At 46.3% G+C, this 20,608-nt stretch overlaps 1 long non-coding RNA gene across 1 annotated transcript; it reads left to right on the forward strand.

The window, feature by feature from the left end:
• Positions 1-8,172: 8,172 nt before the first annotated feature.
• LOC136701511 (uncharacterized) lies at positions 8,173-10,154 on the forward strand. Its single transcript, XR_010803809.1, has 3 exons — positions 8,173-8,316; positions 8,420-8,728; positions 9,889-10,154. It is a non-coding gene; the product is annotated as an uncharacterized lncRNA (long non-coding RNA).
• Positions 10,155-20,608: the final 10,454 nt, after the last annotated feature.

The following is a 20,608-nucleotide window of genomic DNA, read 5'->3' on the forward strand; positions in this document are numbered from 1 at the left end:
TTATTATTATTATTATTATTGCTACATAACCATAATATCCCAAATGAAAAGTTGAGGTCATTGGCTTCTGTTGATTTTATCTTTTCTTTTTTTAAATGAAGTGGTCTCCAACAAACTCTACACACTCAGGTTTATCTCCAGAAAACTGTCTACAACTGACCAAATCATTTTAAAGACCACCAGGAGTGTGTGTGTGTGTGTGTAGAGAGAGAGTGTGTGTGTTCTGTGAATAAATGCAAAACCAAAAGGGGAAATGACAGACACCTAACGTCAGTGTGTGGTCTGAGTACGTCCTGCTGATGAACACTTTAAGAGTAGGAAGAGTTCCGGTAATGTTCAGTCTCCTCCAGTCGCTCAGAGTGTGTGTGTGTGTGTGTAAACAGTGTGTGTGTAGATTGAGTGTGGAGTGGTCACTGTGCTCGAACTCATTGCTGTTTTACTAGGGACAATGTTGCTGATGTTTTATCTTCTCTTCACTGGACCTCAGGGCTCTGAAGGTGAGTGAGACAGTTCTTTAGTTATTATAATGTAAATGTGTACATTAATGTTCCTCATCAAAACTGCTTCTTCATCTTTACCACAGTCAGAGTTCACATTATTTAACATTATTCAGACACTTTGGTCTGAACTGGGGACACTGTGGATCAAGGTTATTGTGTGGAACGTGACGTTGGCTCCAGATGAATCTCACTGACGTAGACTGAGGGTTTGAAGCAGGTTGTAGTTTAAGCTGAAAATATACAGAGGGGAATATCTCATAAATGTAGCTGTGTTTATCTGTTTGAAGAAGCTCTGAGTGAATGGACACAAACTCAACACATGATTCTTTATTCAATTGTGATGTGGTCTAAAGTGAAAGCAGTGAGTTTGACAGCCACCATGATCATAGATAGAGGAAATACCTACTAAAAATATCAAATAAAGAATTCTTATATGTTCTCACTTTTGAAGATTTCATTGTGTATCGACTAAATTTACCACTTCCTGGACATTCAGCTAAACTTTTACTGAAGTCATTTTAGTGTTTTTCTAAATTAACCCTGAGCTGAACTCATCAAACTCCCCACACTGTGTTTTCTGAAGTGAACAGCTGTAGATAACGTACACTGGGCTCTGAAGTGTTCACCAACTCCAATCAGAGAACAATCTTTTTATTAATATTATTAAATAATTTAAATAACACATTCACAATCGTGATCAAAAATGTTTTTAATAAAATTCAGAAGATGTTTCTTCACCATTTGCTCCTCTCCAATCTGTTTGAGCTGGAAACCAGTCCAATGTGTTTAAAAAACGAGGAAAGAAAAAAACAAAATGGCTCAGTCAAATACATTAGGCTTCCTGTCTCTTGGCCAAAAATGTCCTCCTAATGTTGAAAAGCATGAAAAGAGATGATGATGTTGCTCTATTCCTGCTCCATTTGTGGGTTAAACTGACTCTTTTCTGCTGATTCAGATTTAGGTAGAAACCCACTGTAACTGTATGAAAGTAAACACAGACCGAAACTAAACTAAACTAAACCACAGATTCAAAACTAAACTCAAGTCACAAATGAGTTTCTTTGGTGATTCAAAACAGTGAATAAAAACTTACACAATTTACATCTCAGCCACATGCAACAACAGTCATTTTTCTCTTTAAACACACAGTTCCACTTTAAAAGATGCACAGCTTCTGAATATAAACAAACCAGAGAGAACTGCAGTTCCCTGCAATTGTAGACATTCACTCTAAGTGTGTATTAACCTGGTGTTTGTTGATGAAGAAGGGGTGATATAATAACATTTCAAACAGGTTCTAAAATCTTAAGCATGTTTTAACCTTCCTCCTGTGTTATCTTTCTGTTACCATCTCTTATGTTAATGGGTCGGTTTTGACCCGTGTCTTAAATCAGCCATAAGATCACCCTAAAAACTATTAATTATCAACCCATGTGTTTCTTCCCTCTTGTTGACCTTGTTATTCTTCCTTATCCATGAAAGGGTTGGTTTTAATTGTTCATTGTTGCAGACTGTAAACTGGAGATGTACACTCTACAAAACACACACTCTACACTGACTGGGCCTTACATGTCTGGACATGTCTGTCTTTCCTTGTTTTGTGAAACAGACAAAGATAGAAGCCCCTAACTGAAGCTCGAGTGGTTGTAGGAGGAGCTGGCTGTAGGCTGTTGGTGTACAGTGTGTTTATGAGTCCAGATTTGGCACTTGTTTTTGTTTCTGATTTAAAATGATACCTGGGTCAACACTGACCCTAACAACAGAAAAGCCATAATTTTATTTTTTTAATGTATTTTGCTTAAATAGAAGTTCCTGACAAAGTCAAAAATATTGATACAATAAACAGATTTATGGAGCATTAAAACCTAAAAACAGGTCAAGACCATGACACGAGAGGAAGATACAATTATATAATTTACAATTTAAATCATTCTCTTAGACACTGTGCACTGATGGAGGCTGATGGGAGTCTCAGTCTAGGCCTTGAGTAGCCCACAGTGGTCATGTGACCTGCTTTAACACGCGCACGTGTGTGTGTGCGTGTGTGTGTGTGTGTGTGTGTGGTGTGCTGTCATCAATTTGTAGATGGTCAGAGATGTGACTTTTCTCTCTGCTTCCTCTCTGTTGTCATGGTGATGAGGTCATAGTTTTGGTTAATGGAGATGGGGCCTGTTTGTCTCCCTCTCAGCATTTTCACACTAGAGCCTTTTCCGGACCCAGACCCAGTTGCTCCATGGATGTGATTCTATTGGTGAAGTGTAAAAGCTGTTTTTGAGACTGGACTTGGTCCCGAGCACTGATCTCTGGTTCTGTTGTAGTCAGGGCTCTGGGGGTCAGTTCTGATGGACTCTGGTACAGTCCACTGCAGGTGTGGAAGCTCTCCGCTCCTGAGGCTGTGTGTGGAGTGTGTGACTGCTTAGAATTGTCTTGTTCCTTCCCTTTCTCACGTCTAACACCAGCACACCATCATCAGAGTGGAGCGAGGTGACAGTGATCAGCTCTGTGGAGAGAAACACATCTCACACTGGTCTGTACGGCTAATAACCTTCTCACAGAAGAGGGCGGGTGTAGTGTGGGGGCCACATTTATCACCATGACTTTTAACTGCTTTCCTTTCTCTTGATTAGAACTGTTTCTAAAAGTGTCTCCAATAATAAAACACATAAATACTATTATTGTATTGTTCTGCCTCCTTTTACTTGGTCATTTTTATTTTCTTTAACCGACCCATGACTGATCCTGTGAACTTCAGTCCTTCTGTGTGTGTGACGTAGTGGATGATGTCATGGGAAAGAAGAGAGCGAGTGCTACAAGACACAACCACATACCTATATTTAATGTGTGAGAATAGCAGAGAGAGAGAGAGAGAGAGAGAGAGAGAGAGCGCTCATCTGACCCCTGTTCATCTTTACTGTGTTCTCATTACAGAGCAGTGTACCTATGTTGAGATAGTTATAGATTTACTTTACTCACTAAATTTAGGGAGTCTAAGGGTTAAAACTGAACAGTGTGAATGGCTGCTTTCAAATATTTTTTCAAGACCATCACAGACCCCCAGTCCACTTCCTAACACAGCCCCCCAGGCTAAAGGGTTAGCATTAGCATTGCTAACGGTGCTGCAGAGAGGAGGTGTGTGTACAGAGGGGTGATGAGGTGATAACTCAGTGCTCTGTGGTGTGTTGTGATCAGTTTGCTGATGGTCAGATTAGAGCACTATCTTGGGCCTCTGCTTCCTGTCTGTTGTCATGGCAACGAGGCCACAGTTGTGGTTAAGAGAGATGGGGCCTGTTTATCTCTGAATCTGCGCAGTGGACACTACGTGGTGCAACATGAGCTATGAAGGGAAGAAAAAGGAAGTAACAATATATTATATAATTAATATAATAATATTTAATGTGTGAGAATAGCAGAGAGAGAGAGAGAGAGAGAGAGAGAGAGAGAGAGAGAACACAGTTCCTCTCTGACGTTGTGGAAGAGTCCAGTAAAGCGCTCAGGCTTTAGTTTAGTGCTGATATTGTGGGGAATGTTGTGGAGTTGAGGACACTGGTGTGTGTTGGTGTTCAGTTGTGTAGTTTGTGAGGAGGTGGATCTTCAGGAGTGTTGTTGTTGCTGTGTGTAGTGACGGTGTTGTAGATCTCAGACACAATGCAGCTGTGTTTTTATCTTCTGCTTGTCCTCCATGTGGCTGAAGGTAAGTTCATCTCTTCTGCTACTGTCCACTGTCCACCACAGTCCAGTTAGAGCTTCAGATTCTGTTGAAGAGACACCAGAATCTCTGTGTGTGTGTGCCCTAGTGTGTGTGTGTCTGTGTGTGTGTGTGTGTGTGTGTGTGTGTGTGTTGTACCCTATTGGCCACAGCTCTATTTAGTTTCAGGCCTGAGTCATGTTTGTCTTTTAAAATATAACTACTGCTGGTTTCCTGACTGTTGTAAGTTTGTGTAGATCTTTAATAAATGTTTTGTCTGGTTCAGGATTTTAACAATTTGTAGGATGTTTTCTTTTGTATTTTATGTTTAATAAAAGTGTGTGTGTGGGGAATTCTGGTCTCTTGTCTCTGTGACCTCAGTGTCACGCCTTCGTCCTGTCAAGTCTGTTGTCCCCGGTCATGTGCTCTTTTTAGCACATGGCTATGTTTTGTTTATGTCCTTGTCTCCGCCCTTGTCCCGCCTTTGTTCCGCCTCCTCGTCTGTGTCATGTGTTAACCCGTCTCATTTGTGTCAGCATTTAAGCCCTCTTGTCTCACGTTCTGTTTGTCGTACATTTCTCCTTTCTCATGTCTCTAGTCGGTCGTGTTTTCTAGTCTGTCCGTCTGTCTCCACAGCTTCTCCGTGTTTGTTTTCTTAGTCGTTGTTTCATGTCGTAGTTTCCTTTCATTTATCTTTACTTCGTTAACTCTTTAGTCTGTCAGTCCCATTTGCCCTGTTTAGCTCCCCGTGTTTAGTTTAGCCTGCTTGTTTCCCTGTATGTTTTCGTTCTGTTAAAGTATCTTTGTTTTGTTATCTTCCTTTATTAAAATACTGTGCTTTAGCGAGTGCGTCCGCCTCCGTCAGTCCGCTCCGTGATCCTGACAGAATGTACGACCATTACATGGACGTAGCTAGCACAGACTATTACCTCAAGGGGTGTGCCGTTCACCGGACTCCATTCCGCACAGGCCCGAAAGATCCTGTGGGGGAGGCTTTGAAAGCGGCCTCGGAATGGAGTCGCCGGCTCCAGCTCCTGCCTGGCGCTGTTCCGATTCCTATACCTGAGAAGTCGACTCGTGAATCGAGTAGTTGCGCCAGCGGGAGTCGAAAGAGTCGGCGGAAGAAGCGTGCTGGAGTCCCCCCCTCGCTGGAGGATTATCCCCTCAGGTCCGGGGAAATTTTTTTGGGGGGGGTTAAGGGTAGGGGCTGTTAGCCTCCATCCTCAGGACGACGGAGGTGGGGCTAACAGGGGCACACCTCTGAGGGATCTAATGGGTGCGCCTGTGAAACCCCCTAAACCCTCTACAGCTCCAGCGCGAGCCCAGCGAGCAGCACAAACCTCTGTCTTCAAGAATGCGGCGTCTCCTGCCGCACCTGTCTTCGTGAGCGCAGCGCGCGCCTCTCCTGTCTTCGTGAGCGTGACGCGCGCCTCTCCTGTCTCCGTGGACGACGTCGCAGATTCCTCTGCCTCCGTGGACGTCGTCGCAGTTTCTCCTGTCTCCGTGGACGACGTCGCAGTTTCTCCTGTCTCCGTGGACGATGTCGCAGTTTCTCCTGCCTCCGTGGACGATGTCGCAGTTTCTCCTGCCTCCGTGGACGTCGTCGCAGTTTCCCCTGCCTCCGTGGACGTCGTCGTCGCAGTTTCCCCTGCCTCCGTGGACGTCGTCGTCGCAGGTTCCCCTGCCTCCGTGGACGTTGTCGTCACAGGTTCCCCTGCCTCCGTGGACGTCGTCACCGCAGGTTTCCCTGCCTCCGTGGACGTCGTCACCGCAGGTTCCCCTGCCTCCGTGGATGTCGTTGCAGGTTCCCCTGCCTCCATGGACGTCACTGCAGGCTCCCCTGTCTCCGTGGACGTCACTGCAGGCTCCCCTGTCTCCGTGGACGTCACTGCAAGGCCCCCTGTCTCCGTGGACGTCACTGCAGGGCCTCCTGTCTCCGTGGACGTCACTGCAGGGCCTCCTGTCTCCGTGGACGTCATTGCAGGGCCTCATGTCTCCGTGGACGTCACTGCAGGGCCTCATGTCTCCGTGGACGTCATTGCAGGGCCTCATGTCTCCGTGGACGACGTCGCAGGCTCCCCTGCCTCCGTGGACGACGTCACAGGCTCCCCTGCCTCCGTGGACGACGTCGCAGGCTCCCCTGCCTCCGTGGACGACGTCGCAGGCTCCCCTGCCTCCGTGGACGACGTCGCAGGGTCTCCTGTCTTCGGAATGACGGCTCCCTCAGCCGCTCCTGTCCCCGTGACTGTGGCTACGGCTGCTTCTGTCCCCGTAGCTATGGCCGTTCCTGCCCCCGTGACTGTGGCTACGACCGTTCCTGCCCCCGTGACTGTGGCTACGGCCGTTCCTGCCCCCGTGACTGTGGCTACGGCCGTTCCTGCCCCCTTGTCTGTGGCTACGGCCGTTTCTGCCCCCGTGACTGTGGCCTCGGCCGTTTCTGCCCCCGTGACTGTGGCCTCGGCCGTTTCTGCCCCCGTGACTGTGGCCTCGGCCGTTTCTGCCCCCGTGACTGTGGCCTCGGCCGTTTCTGCCCCCGTGACTGTGGCCTCGGCCGCTTCTGCCCCCGTGACTGTGGCCTCGGCCATTTCTGCCCCCGTGACTGTGGCTCCGGCCGCTCCTGGTCAAGTCCGTGGGACGGCCCCAAGGACTTCGGGGCCGATCCCCAGAACTGTGCCCAGGCTGGTTCCTCAGACTGCCCCACAGACTTTTGCCAGTCCTGGGCACCCCCCTGTTATATTGGTTCCCTTGTCTGTCCCTGTCTTGGTTCCTGTCTCTGTCCTTGTCCCTGTGCCCGTGTCTGCCTTTGTCTCTGTCCCAGTCCCGGTCACTGTATTTGTGTCAGTCCCTGTGAATGTCTTGGTCCCTGTTTCCCTGTCAAGTCCAGTCCAGTCTCCTGTGAGTCCTGTCCAGTCCCCTGTCAGCCCTGTCCAGTCTCTGTTTCAAACCACTGTCCCGTCTCATGTCCAGTCCCCTGTTAGTCCTGTCCAGTCCCCGTTTCAACCCTCTGTCTTGTCTCATGTCCAGTCCCCTGTTAGTCCTGTCCAGTCCCCATTTCAACCCTCTGTCTTGTCTCAAGTCCCGTCTCATGTCCAGTCCCCGTATCCGTCCAGTGTTCAGTCACCTGTCTTGTCCCCAGTCCAGTCTCCCTTTCAACCCTCTGTCTTGTCTCAAGTCCAGTCTCCCTTTCAACCCTCTGTCTTGTCTCAAGTCCAGTCCCTTGTTAGTCCTGTCCAGTCCCCGTTTCAGTCACCTGTCTTGTCTCCATTCCAGTCACCTGTCCCGTCTTCTGTCCAGTCCCTCTTCCCATCCAGTGTCATGTCCAATGTCAAAAACCCTGTCAAGTCTCATGTGTCCACTCCCGTCATGTCCAGTCCGTTCCAGTCTCTTGTTGCCCCCCTTTGTCAATCACCTGTCATGTCCCATGTCCCGTCTCGTATATTTGGTCCTGTTGTGTCCCCAGCTCCAGTGTCTGTTCCCATATTGTCCTGAGTCCTGTCACCCGTCGGTTTGTTGTCCTGTCTTGTTTTCCTTGCCCTCTCCTGTGCCAGCTCCTGGGGGGTTTAGGAGTACGCGCCCCGGGAGTTGCGCGTTCATGGGGGGGGCATCTGTCACGCCTTCGTCCTGTCAAGTCTGTTGTCCCCGGTCATGTGCTCTTTTTAGCACATGGCTATGTTTTGTTTATGTCCTTGTCTCCGCCCTTGTCCCGCCTTTGTTCCGCCTCCTCGTCCGTGTCATGTGTTAACCCGTCCTCCTCGTTATCTGTCCAGGTGTGTCTCATTTGTGTCAGCATTTAAGCCCTCTTGTCTCACGTCCTGTTTGTCGTACATTTCTCCTTTCTCATGTCTCTAGTCGGTCGTGTTTCCTAGTCTGTCCGTCTGTCTCCACAGCTTCTCCGTGTTTGTTTTCTTAGTCGTTGTTTCATGTCGTAGTTTCCTTTCATTTATTTTTACTTCGTTAACTCTTTAGTCTGTCAGTCCCGTTCGCCCTGTTTAGCTCCCCATGTTTAGTTTAGCCTGCTTGTTTCCCTGTATGTTTTCGTTCTGTTAAAGTATCTGGACTGGTCAGTGACCTCTTTTTATAAAGACGTCTTTAAAGTAACACTCTGTTTGTGATGAAGCGAGTGTTGTGCAGGTGATGACACATTGTTGTGAGAACGTCAAGCTTCATTTTGAAGAACTTCCACATGTTCAGAGGTGTTTAAAGATGAAGAACATTCACTGCTGTGTTTCTGCAGGATGCACACTGGAAAATCACGGGGAGACAAAAGAGATTACTGCATACACTGGAGAGTCAGTACTGCTGCCCTGTTACTGCACTGACACCAGCTCTAATCCTAAGACATTCACCTGGAAGAAAGAACATGGAAACAGTTGGACTACCATAACCCTTTCAGCTCAGTACCGAGACAGAGTCCAGCTGTTTAACTCTCACTCTCCAGGAAATCTCTCTCTGCTAATATCACACCTGACTGAAAAGGATAGAGGAGACTACAGATGTGAAGCTGAAGGAAGTGGATTCACAGACATCAGACTCACTGTTGAAGGTAACACCTCTCTAATCAATATCCATAATGTAATGATGATGTCAGAACTACATTTATCTTCACTGGTGTCTACAGTTGTGTTGGGGACACTCTACACACACCTTTGGTCTTTGTCTGCGCTGCTTCAGAAATGAAGTCTTTGTGAAGTGTGTAAAGTGTGTGAAGTCATTGTGTGAAGTTGCTGATTGTTGTAGCAGTAGAACAACATCAGTGCAATGAAAGTGTTGTGAAATGCTTCTGTTTGCAGTGGTCAGGTGTGTGGTCAGTCTTCTTTATCATTAAGCTGCTCATTGGTCAGGAAATGCAGCAAATCTACAGCCTCCACTGTAACACACAGTTCATCAGCTCACCCTCCAAACACTTCATGTGGGAACAAGAAGATTACATAGTTCAGATAATTGCACAAGTCTAGTCTCTGTGTGTGTTGTGAGTTGACTGTTCTTTGAGGCTCTATTTGTGGGTGTATCTGCTGTTGACTGTGTGCCCCAGTGGGTAGCATTGGTTTAAGTTCAAAACAGGGGGAAAACATAAACAATATGAGCAGTTTTCCATTGTTAAAAATAAATAAATAAATAAATAAAATAAATAAAAGCATGTGACCAGGACATGAGCCATTAGTAACACAGAAGCTTCCTGGAGTCTTCATGGTTCTGTATGGAACCTCCACTCAAGCCGAGGTGATTTTCTCCCATCATTGTGATAGAGTCAGAACAGCGCTCTCTCCAGAACACTCTCAGTAACAGATACCACACTGTAACTGGGGTGATCCCCCTCACATCACTGGGGTGGTCCCCTTAAGCACAGGTCTTCAGTAACTTCAGTTAGAAACATGAGAGTAGGATATTCCAATAGACCAAGACCACTGTTGTTCCTTTGATGGTACATTTCCATTGTTTTTACTTGTTGAACAGAAATGTACCTGTACAATCCTCTCTGTTTCTGACAGTGTGGTTAAAGTGAGGAACAGTAGATTGGAGTCTGGACTGGTCAGTGATCTCTTTTTATAAAGACGTCTTTAAAGTAACGCTCTGTTTGTGATGAAGCGAGTGTTGTGCAGGTGATGACACATTGTTGTGAGAACGTCAAGCTTCATTTTGAAGAACTTCCACATGTTCAGAGGTGTTTAAAGATGAAGAACATTCACTGCTGTGTTTCTGCAGGATGCAGACTGGAAAACCACGGGGGGACAAAAGAGATTACTGCATACACTGGAGAGTCAGTACTGCTGCCCTGTTACTGCACTGACACCAACTCTACACCTGAGACATTCACCTGGAAAAGACTCAAAACTAAGAATGGGAAATACGAGCCTATAAACATTAATAACATTCAGTACAGAGACAGAGTCCAGCTGTTTAACTCTCACTCTCCAGGAAATCTCTCTCTGCTCATATCACACCTGACTGAAGAGGATGGAGGAGGGTACAGATGTGATGCTGGAGGAAGTGGAGACAGAGTCATCAATCTCACTGTTGAAGGTAAAGCACAGTGTGAATGTGTTGTGATGCAGGTAGAGGACCATCTTCATAAGGTAGTGCTGGTCTTTACCAGTGACCAGTCCTGAGGTCATCAGTGTGTGATGAATTATTGAGTGTGGATCAGTTGTAGAATTAATGTAGTAGTGTAAAATGTTTGGGATTCTGGAAGTTTCCAGTGTAGTTCCAGCACAGTGCTCATCTCTACAACATTCATCATGGACTCTTCTCTCCTCGCAGGGATCCCACCTCCAACACCGAGTTCAACACTTGATCAAATCATTCCCACATCTGCAGCTGAACCTTCCTCCACAGTTTCCTCCCAAAAAGGTAAAAGCTAATTCCAGGCCCAGATTTCACATTTCTGTAATTACCGTTTCACAGTGGGATTGTGGAAGTCTCCTCGTATCTTTTTCTTTGTAGTTTTCAGCTGTTATTTGTTGTTGTTGTGTGTGTCACTGTCTGATTCTAGTTTTCTTTGGGTGTGAATTGCATTGTGTCAAATCTTCCAGCTGTAAATGAAGGGAATTAACATGAGGTTACTCCCCTGTGCAGGAGGTACATCTTCTAGCCTAAAGAAATAGATTTAAACAACACATTAGAACATTGCTGTGTATTTTCTGCAGCATTCAGCCACAACAGGGAGAGTGTGTATAGTTAAAGTTACCTGCTGTTATATCTAGTGCTCATGCTAATGCCTGAAGTAGTGGAGAGTGTGTTTTGGCTGCTTCAGATCTTCCACCGTCCTGGAGATGGACACAATTGAACCCATGTATCAGCCGTAATTCTGGACAAACAGTGTATGTGTAAGTCATTAGATCATTTTCTGTTCACGGACATTCCATCTTCTAAAGCCACTACTGAGGACCAACACAGAACACGTGAGGTCCCTCCAGGTACATCATCTTTAACAGTGTCTTCACAGCAGAGTTGGAATCCATTTATTTCACTCATTTTAAAACACACAGGTCTTTAACAAGAGACCCCCACCTTCACATACACTTCTCTTTCTCTTTTCATCAAATACAGATCCATCAAACCACACCATCATCATCTTTGCTGCTGTGGGGGCTTCACTGCTGTTGATGGTCCTCGGAGGAGTCATCTACTGGAGATACAGAGGTACACACACACACACACACACTGTGGAGCTCAGTCCAGTTGCTGTGTGTGAGTCTCTCCTTTAATCCTACAGCTCAGAGACGAGGACGGACGGAGAGTCAGACAGGAAGTAGAGGAGGTCAGGAGACTCAGGTAAGACCTGCACTACGCCACTGCAGCACAGAGACTGACCTCACTGCTTTTTCCAAACTCCTGAATCCGGGAGCATTCCCTGTGTTTTCCTTTAGTTTTCCACCTCCGCTGTTTCTCTCTCGGCAGTTCTCAGGCTTTTGTTGAGACTCTGTGGTTTCCATCCAGGGTTTAAAGCTGCTTTTCAGATGTGGAGGGAAAAGCTCCATGTGAAGGTTTTATTGTGTTCAGAAAGCGTGTGATTGGCTGAATTTGTGTTTCAACAGGATGATGCTCTCGTGCTGTACGCTACTGTAAACAAACAGGACACACACCAGGAGGAGCAGGAACAGGTGAGTGTTTACATTACATTATTTTACACTTATATTAAAGGGACATTGTGAAATGCACACAGCAGTGTGACCCTGATCTTAATGGAACCCCACAGTTAAATTAAACCCTAACTCTATCTTTAACATCAGGTATCACTCTTAACCTTAACTTCACTGAGAGTCTAAACTTAACCCAGATCTTAACCTTAACCCTGACCCAGCCCCACATCACACAGGTTGGGTTAATAGCAGCGTGTGATTGTCACACTTTAGTGGTAAACACATGTGACACTGACCTGTGGCTGTAGGTTGGTAAACGTGTGTATCACACTCTTTATTCCCCACAGCAGGCTGCTTTTACACAGCTCAGTGTGTGAGTCTCCACTTATGGTTTATAATGTGTCTCTGTTTACATTACTGTATCTTCAGAAGAATAATGACTGCTGTAAAATACACCAATAAATAGAATCAGGACAAAGGCTAATTACACTGCTAATTAATGTCTATTAATATAGTAACGTTAATATTTAATAACATCACAGAGGCGTAACGTAGTGTTTCTGAATGTGTTGTTGCTGCAGGACGATGTGACGTACTCCACTGTGGTCCACAACAAACCATTAACATCAGCACACACACTGCTGGACACTGGAGATACTACAGAATACGCCTGTATCAAACACAGTTAACACACACACACACACACACACACACACACACACACACGCACACAAGTTGACCAGTGTGTCAGGGTCATGTTTGTGTGTCACTGGAGCGTGTGATTGGCTGATTTTGTGTTTCAACAGGATGATGCTCTCGTGCTTTATGAGACTGTAAAGGATCAGGACACACACCAGGAGGAGCAGGAACAGGTGAGTGTTTACATTACATTATTTTACACTTACATTAAAGGGACATTGTGAAATGCACACAGCAGTGTGGCCCTGATCTTAATGGAAACCCACAGTTAAATTAAACCCTAACTCTAGCTTTAACATCAGGTATCACTCTAAACCTAAACTTCACTGAGAGTCTAAACTTAACCCAGATCTTAACCTTAACCCTGACCCAGCCCCACATCACACAGGTTGGGTTAATAGCAGCGTGTGATTGTCACACTTTAGTGGTAAACACATGTGACACTGACCTGTGGCTGTAGGTTGGTAAACGTGTGTATCACACTCTTTATTCCCCACAGCAGGCTGCTTTTACACAGCTCAGTGTGTGAGGCTCCACTTATGGTTTATAATGTGTCTCTGTTTACATTACTGTATCTTCAGAAGAATAATGACTGCTGTAAAATACACCAATAAATAGAATCAGGACAAAGGCTAATTACACTGCTAATTAATGTCTATTAATATAGTAACGTTAATATTTAATAACATCACAGAGGCGTAACGTAGTGTTTCTGAATGTGTTGTTGCTGCAGGACGATGTGACGTACTCCACTGTGGTCCACAACAAACCATCAACATCAGCACACACACTGCTGGACACTGGAGATACTACAGAATACGCCTGTATCAAACGCAGTTAACACACACACACACACACACACACACACACACACACACTGCTGGACACTGGAGATACTACAGAATACGCCTGTATCAAACGCAGTTAACACACACACACACACACACACTGCTGGACACTGGAGATACTACAGAATACGCCTGTATCAAACACAGTTAACACACACACCAACACACACACACACACACACAATTATTTGATATTTTTATTGATTATGAAGTATTAATATTGTCTACAGTTTGCGTTGTGTTCATTCTACAGTAAATTTGAAGTTTCCTCTCGACTCTCTGCTGCATTTACTTTATTATTTGTTTAAATTTCCTGTTGATCTTTTCCATTTGAACTTTTCTATAATATAATATATCTTTCTGATTCTGACGGACAGTGATTCAGTGTGTTATAGATTCTGTTTGTGTCATGATGGGTGTATAATGTGGTTTAATAAATAAATAAGACTCTCGAGTGAATACAGCGTCAAATATCATTAACACACAATGGTTAAATATAGAATTAATTTACAATTTAAATCATTCTCTTAGACGCTGTGCACTGATGGAGGCTGATGGGAGTCTCAGTCTAGGCCTTGAGTAGCCCACAGTGGTCATGTGACCTGCTTTATCACTCTGTCACACAAACACACACACACACACTTCCTGTTGAGCCTCTGCAGCAGCGTGTTTCCTCATTGACTTCCTCTTATTGGACTCTTTTCAGCGCACTGGTGGGGGATGGGGGGTAAACACAGATCAGCCATAACATTAAAACCACCTCCTTGTTTCTACACTCACTGTCCACTTTATCAGCTCCACTGACCACACAGGAGCACTTTGTAGTTCTACAATCACAGACTGTAGTCCAGCTGTGGCTCTGCATACTTTGCCAGCCCCCTTTCCCCCTGTCACAGAGGTGGTGATGAGGTGATGACTCAGTGCTCTGTGGTGTGTTGTGGTCAGTTTGCCGTGAGAGAGGTCAGGTACCGACTCAGGCCCAAGGTATTAGATCTCCATCACTCCAGAGAACACAGTTCCACTGCTCCACAGCTCAGTGCTGGAGGGGGTTACACCCTTCTAGACAACACTTGGTATTGAGCATGGTGACTCTAGACCCATGTACGGCTGCTTTAAGGTCTCCCATTTAATCCCATGCTTTTCTATGGAGATCTGTGCACAAGTGAATGTCTGTGTCCACGGGGGGGGGGGGTCTATGATTCAGATGGAGGCTGTGTTATGTTGTGTACACTGTTGCTAGGTTGCAGCACACAGAGGCGTTTCCTTTCAGGTCCTGTGCTTCCTCTTCTGTGGTAGAGTCTTAACCACAGTGGTGGGGGGTGGAGCTTGGTTGGTTGCAGCTTGTTGTTCATTATCAGAGCGGACGGCCACTGTTTTATCTGCCTTTGTCTGATGAAGGCCTCACAACTGTTATTTCCACTGAGCTCCACTATAACACCCCACTGTGGACACAGACAATGAAACTGGATGCTCTGGACCAGCTGCACAGCTTAAGGTCACCGTGCTCAATGCCAAGTGTGGGCTAGAGGGGTATAAAGACCCCCAACAATGGGCTGTGGAGCAGTGGGACTGTGTTTTCTGGAGTGATGCAGCTCCATCCAATCCCTTCAGCATGAGTTAGACTGGAACTAATCATCCACCATCAGCACCTGACCTCACTAATGCACTTCTAGCTTCCATCAAAATTCTCATAGCAATGTTCTGAAACCTCCCCAGAGTAGAGGCTGTTACTGCAGCAAAAGAGCAGGTGTCTGTAAACCTGTGGACACTCAGTGTATTTTAAAACACAAGCATTTGAATTGGTCAGAGAGTCACATGCAGAAGTTTGGGCACCTCCCCCTCCTCACTTCTGCATTGCTGGTCTCATTTCAGCATGGCTGGTCACTGAAACTGTGTGTGTGTTATCTCTGTCTGTCTGCTGACGGTCAGAGAGAGCTCTCTTCTCTCTCAGTGCTGACGTCTGCTTTTCACACTTCTTTTAAGGCTGAGACCACATGGGGATTATGGGTAATGTGGTCTTTTACTCAGTGTCTGTGCTCTATTTCTCTCTCACACACAGACTGTGGGGACTACAACCCATACGCATCTAATACACAATGAAGTGACATTCCTGAGCCCCGTTCATGCTCTGTTCAAGGTCCTGAAGCTCCATTCTCCAGCTCAGTTTCAGAACCATGGACATTGGAAATCTGGTATAAAGCTGAACAACCCACAATAACATTAGTGAGGTCAGGGACTGATGTTAAATGATTATTTCTGGATCACAAACATTTTCTTGTCTGCGCAGTGGACACTACTCACAGACAGAGGGGCTTATGTAGCCAGGTCACTGCTATATACTACACTACAGAGACTGAAGTTTGGGGACACCTGCTCAGTCAACATGGGTAATGTCCCTCTTTGGTGCAGTATGAGCCTCTACTCTTCTGAGAAAGCTTTACACTAGACATTACTGTGTGTAACTGCACAGTTAGGAGTGATGATACGTGACGTGACGTGGTGCAACATGGGCTATGAAGAGAAGAAAGAGGAAGTAACAAGTGAAAACACCCAGTGCACTGCCCCATTTATGGTGTTAGAGAGAGAGAGAGAGAGAGAGAGAGGAGATAAGGGCCCTCCGTGGGGATCGTGTTTGCTCGCTCTGCTTTCTGCTCTGGCTTTTTCTTCTTTTTTGAGGGACCTTTACGCTCTCTCTAAAGTGCACAAAGGCCATGCACTGCTAACATATGACAGAAAAACGCTGCTGGACATTGCATCTCATAATGACATTCGTTTTACGGGGTTTATTCCACCGGAACTGTAACACGCTGTTCACTCCCACAGTCGCTGCCATCACCGCCACCACCGCCACCACCGCTACTGCCACCACCGCCACCACCACTACTGCCACCACCGCCACCACCACTACTGCCAGGAAAACCCAGAGAGATCGACCTCGAATGAGTATGCCGACACCAGGAGAGCGCTTCGTAGAAGACGACGTAAGCGAGGCAAGAGGGGAGGGCTACATGCGAGGCTAAAAGCTCACGCCAGCTGACCACCGGTGCCCAGCCTCCTGCTAGCTAACATGCATTCTTTGGACAACAAGCTGAACGAGTTGAGAGCAAGGATTACAACACAGCGGGAAATGAGAGAGTTGCTGCCCTCTAATTTTCACCGAGACCTGGCTCACAGACAAAGTGCCGAACAGGGCCATTCAGCTTGAGACTCACTCCGTGCACCGGGGAGATTGGACGGCAGCCTCCGGTAAGGCTTAAGGGGGAGATGTGTGTGTGTGTGTTTGTAAACAATACATGGTGTGGAGAGGTACGAACTGTTTATAGGCTCTGTTCTCTAGACGTGGAATTCCTAGTTTTAAAATGTCATCCCTACTACCTACCACGGGAATTCAATGCTGTGTTTCTAGCCGCTGTTTACATCCCCCCGTGGGCTAACTCTATGGCAGCACTCTGCAATCTCCACTACATCATCAGCAGTTTAGAGATGGGTCTTTATCACAGCTGGTGACTTCAACCAGTGCAGCTTACGGACTGTTTTCCCCCAATATTGGCAACATGTAGACATTCCCACCCATGACAAGAACACCCTGGATCATGTATACAGCAACCTGCGCGGTGCATACAGGGCTGCACCCCGCCCCCACTTTGGACACTCAGACCACATCTCCTTAGTCCTGTACCCGGCCTACAGACAAAGAATTAAACAAACAAACTCTGTAACCAAAGCAGAGTTAAACTATGGACGCCAGAGATTGAGGACATCCTGCAGGACTGTTTTGCTACAACAGATTGGGATGTGTTTAAAGCTGCAGCCACTATGGAGGACTATAGTGTCGATATACAGGACTATGCCACATGTCTGGTTACATCAGCACTTGTGTGGACAACATCGTGCCCACTGTAGCGTAGTAACAGTATTTGAATTAGTTATGTTTAATGGTGATTATCACTTATCCATCCATCCATTATCTGTAACTGCTTTATCAAATTCAGGGTCGCGGTGGGTCCAGAGCCTACCTGGAATCATTGGGCGCAAGGCAGGAATACACCCTGGAGGGGGCGCCAGTCCTTCACAAGGCAATACACAAACTCACACCTACAGACAATTTTGAGTTGCCAATCTGACTACCAGCGTGTGTTTTTGGACCGTGGGAGGAAACCGGAGCACCCGGAGGAAACCCACGCAGACACAAAGAGAACACACCACACTCCGCACAGACAGTCACCCGGAGGAAACACACACAGACACAGGGAGAACACATCACAATCATCACAGACAGTCACCCGGAAAAAAAACCCACGCAGACACAGGGAGAACACACCACACTCCTCACAGACAGTCACCCGGAGCGGGAATCAAACCCACAACCTCCAGGCCACTGGAGCTGTGTGACTGCGACACTTACCTTCTGTTAATATTATTATTATTATTATTATTATTATTATTATTATTAATGAATTTAGATAACAACAATATTAATAATTTATCAGAGATTGAAATACTGTCAATGCTAGGGGTGAGTTTTCAGGATTTTCAGACTCTTAGGAATAGACTCCACACACTTTATTATTTCAAATAATTTAAATACTTTATTAAAAGGAATGATAATAAATTGATAAACATAGCACACTCATCAAAATCTCACAGAATCAACGCAGGTGAAACCAGTTCGAATTTAATACTTGGCTCGGCTATATGACTTGTGACTAATATGTGTTGCTAAATGCTAAAAATGAGATTTAATTAATGTGCAAATTTATCAAGAGACTTAAATAGGCATCATTTTCTGAAAGTGAGGAATTCATGCTTGCTCACTCTTGACTCTATTATAACCCAGCAGATGGGTCCAGCAGATTTGTTCTCCGGTTCTTGGCTTCCTGTCCTCCCTGTGTCACAGCTGAAGGTAGGCTTGCTAGGGAGGAGATTCCCTCCAGGATGAGTCAACCACTTTCAGCGTGTTTAGACGGTGTGACGTCAGTCGGGGGATTCCCTTCACAGAGTACTGCTGGCCTGGCTGGATCATCCCCAGAGTGAGGGGGGACGTTGCAAGGAAGCATGCTTTGTCCTCCAATCCTCAGAAGTGACGTCCTCAGAAGTCAGAGTATAACGCTAACATACCAGCTATCAACTAATCACTGAAGAAGGGGGTTTTATGACATTCCACGCTAGGTGTGTGTGTGGCTGCTGTGGAATGTGAGATCCTGATGGAAGAAAGTCAAAGTTTGAATCCTAGCGTTTTTTTCATCTCTTGATCTGGATCCATCCTCCACTACACCACCATACAGGTGAAGAGGTTCCCCAACCAGAAGCCCTGGATCAACAGTCAGGTACGACACATGCTGCGGGCTCACTCTCTGGCATTTACATCAGGCAATGAGTCTGAGTACAAAGCTGTGAAGCACAGCCTGAGGAAAGCCATCACAGCAGCCAAGAGGCAGTACAGGGAGAAACTGCACAGCTTCTACTCCACTGCTGACTCCAGGCAGATATGGCAAGGCTTGCAGCATATCACGGACTGGAGGACCACCACCCACAGCATCAGCTCCACAGACAGCCTACCGGATGACAACAAAATCTTCTACACTCGCTTCGAGACCTCCAGCAGCAGCACCGAGAGGCATGCACACACTCAGTCCTTACAAGCCCTCTCCTCCCCACCCTCAGTATCATCAGGCCAGGTATGCAGAGCTCTGAGAAGGATTAACATTCGCAAAGCAGCAGGAACAGACAACATTCCAGGACATTTCGTGGAGCAGTGGAACTGTGTTCTCTGGAGTGATGGAGGTCTAATACCTTGGGCCTGAGTCGGTACCTGACCTCTCTCACGGCAAACTGACCACAACACACCACAGAGCACTGAGTCATCACCTCATCACCACCTCTGTGACAGGGGGAAAGGGGGCTGGCAAAGTATGCAGAGCCACAGCTGGACTACAGTCTGTGATTGTAGAACTACAAAGTGCTCCTGTGTGGTCAGTGGAGCTGATAAAGTGGACAGTGAGTGTAGAAACAAGGAGGTGGTTTTAATGTTATGGCTGATCTGTGTTTACCCCCCATCCCCCACCAGTGCGCTGAAGAGAGTCCAATAAGAGGAAGTCAATGAGGAAACACGCTGCTGCAGAGGCCCAACAGGAAGTGTGTGTGCGTGTGTGTGTGTGTGTGTGTGTGCGTGTTTGTGTGTTTGCGTGTCTGTGTGTGTGTGTGTGTGTTTGTGTGTGTGTGCGTATGTGTGTATTAACTGCGTTTGATACAGGCAATTTCTGTAGTATCTTCAGTGTCCAGTATCATGTGTGTGTGTGTGTGTGTGTGTGTGTGTGTGTGTGTGTGTGTGGTGTGTGTGTGTGTGTGTGTGTGTGTGTTGGTGTGTGTATGTGTATGTATGTGTATGTGTGTGTGTATGTGTGTGTGTGTGTGTGTGTGTGTGATAGAGGTCAGAGTGTGGTGTGTTGATCAGGTTTGTGAGTCAGCAGGTGGTGTGTGGTTCACGTGCTCCTCTGACTCTCTGAAGTTCTCCTCTACGACAGCTTCACTGCTCCTTCTCCATCCACAGTGTTGTAGTAAATGGGGGAGGAATCTGGTGCTGAGTTGGAGATGAACAAAAGCAGAGGGTTAACACACACACACACACACACACACACACACACACACACACACTCACACACACACACACACACACACAGAAACATAAACAGGACTGTGGTGGTTTAATGAGTAGGACGTACCTTTGCTTCTCTTGGTGCAGTAGACCACCGCTACAACAATGTGGAGAAAGACCACCGTGACCAGGGCAAAGGGGACGAAGGGCAGTGACGGTGGAGACTCTGCAATAAGAACATCATTCACTGACTTACACAAAGATCATGGAGCGAAACATTAAAAACTATCCTCAGTCTTAACAACGCTTTAGAAAAATGTGTCTCCGACCCACACCCCACACATTTCTAAAAGGAGCAGCACATTCGCTGTGAAACGGTAATTACAGAAATGTGAAATCTGGGCCTGGAATTAGCTTTTACCTTTTTGGGAGGAAACTGTGGAGGAAGGTTCAGCTGCAGATGTGGGAATGATTTGATCAAGTGTTGAACTCGGTGTTGGAGGTGGGATCCCTGCGAGGAGAGAAGAATCCATGATGAATGTTGTAGAGATGAGCACTGTGCTGGAACTACACTGGAAACTTCCAGAATCCCAAACATTTTACACTACTACATTAATTCTACAACTGATCCACACTCAATAATTCATCACACACTGATGACCTCAGGACTGGTCACTGGTAAAGACCAGCACTACCTTATG

This window comes from Hoplias malabaricus, chromosome 7, assembly GCF_029633855.1.
Source record: "Hoplias malabaricus isolate fHopMal1 chromosome 7, fHopMal1.hap1, whole genome shotgun sequence".
Lineage (NCBI taxonomy): Eukaryota > Metazoa > Chordata > Actinopteri > Characiformes > Erythrinidae > Hoplias > Hoplias malabaricus.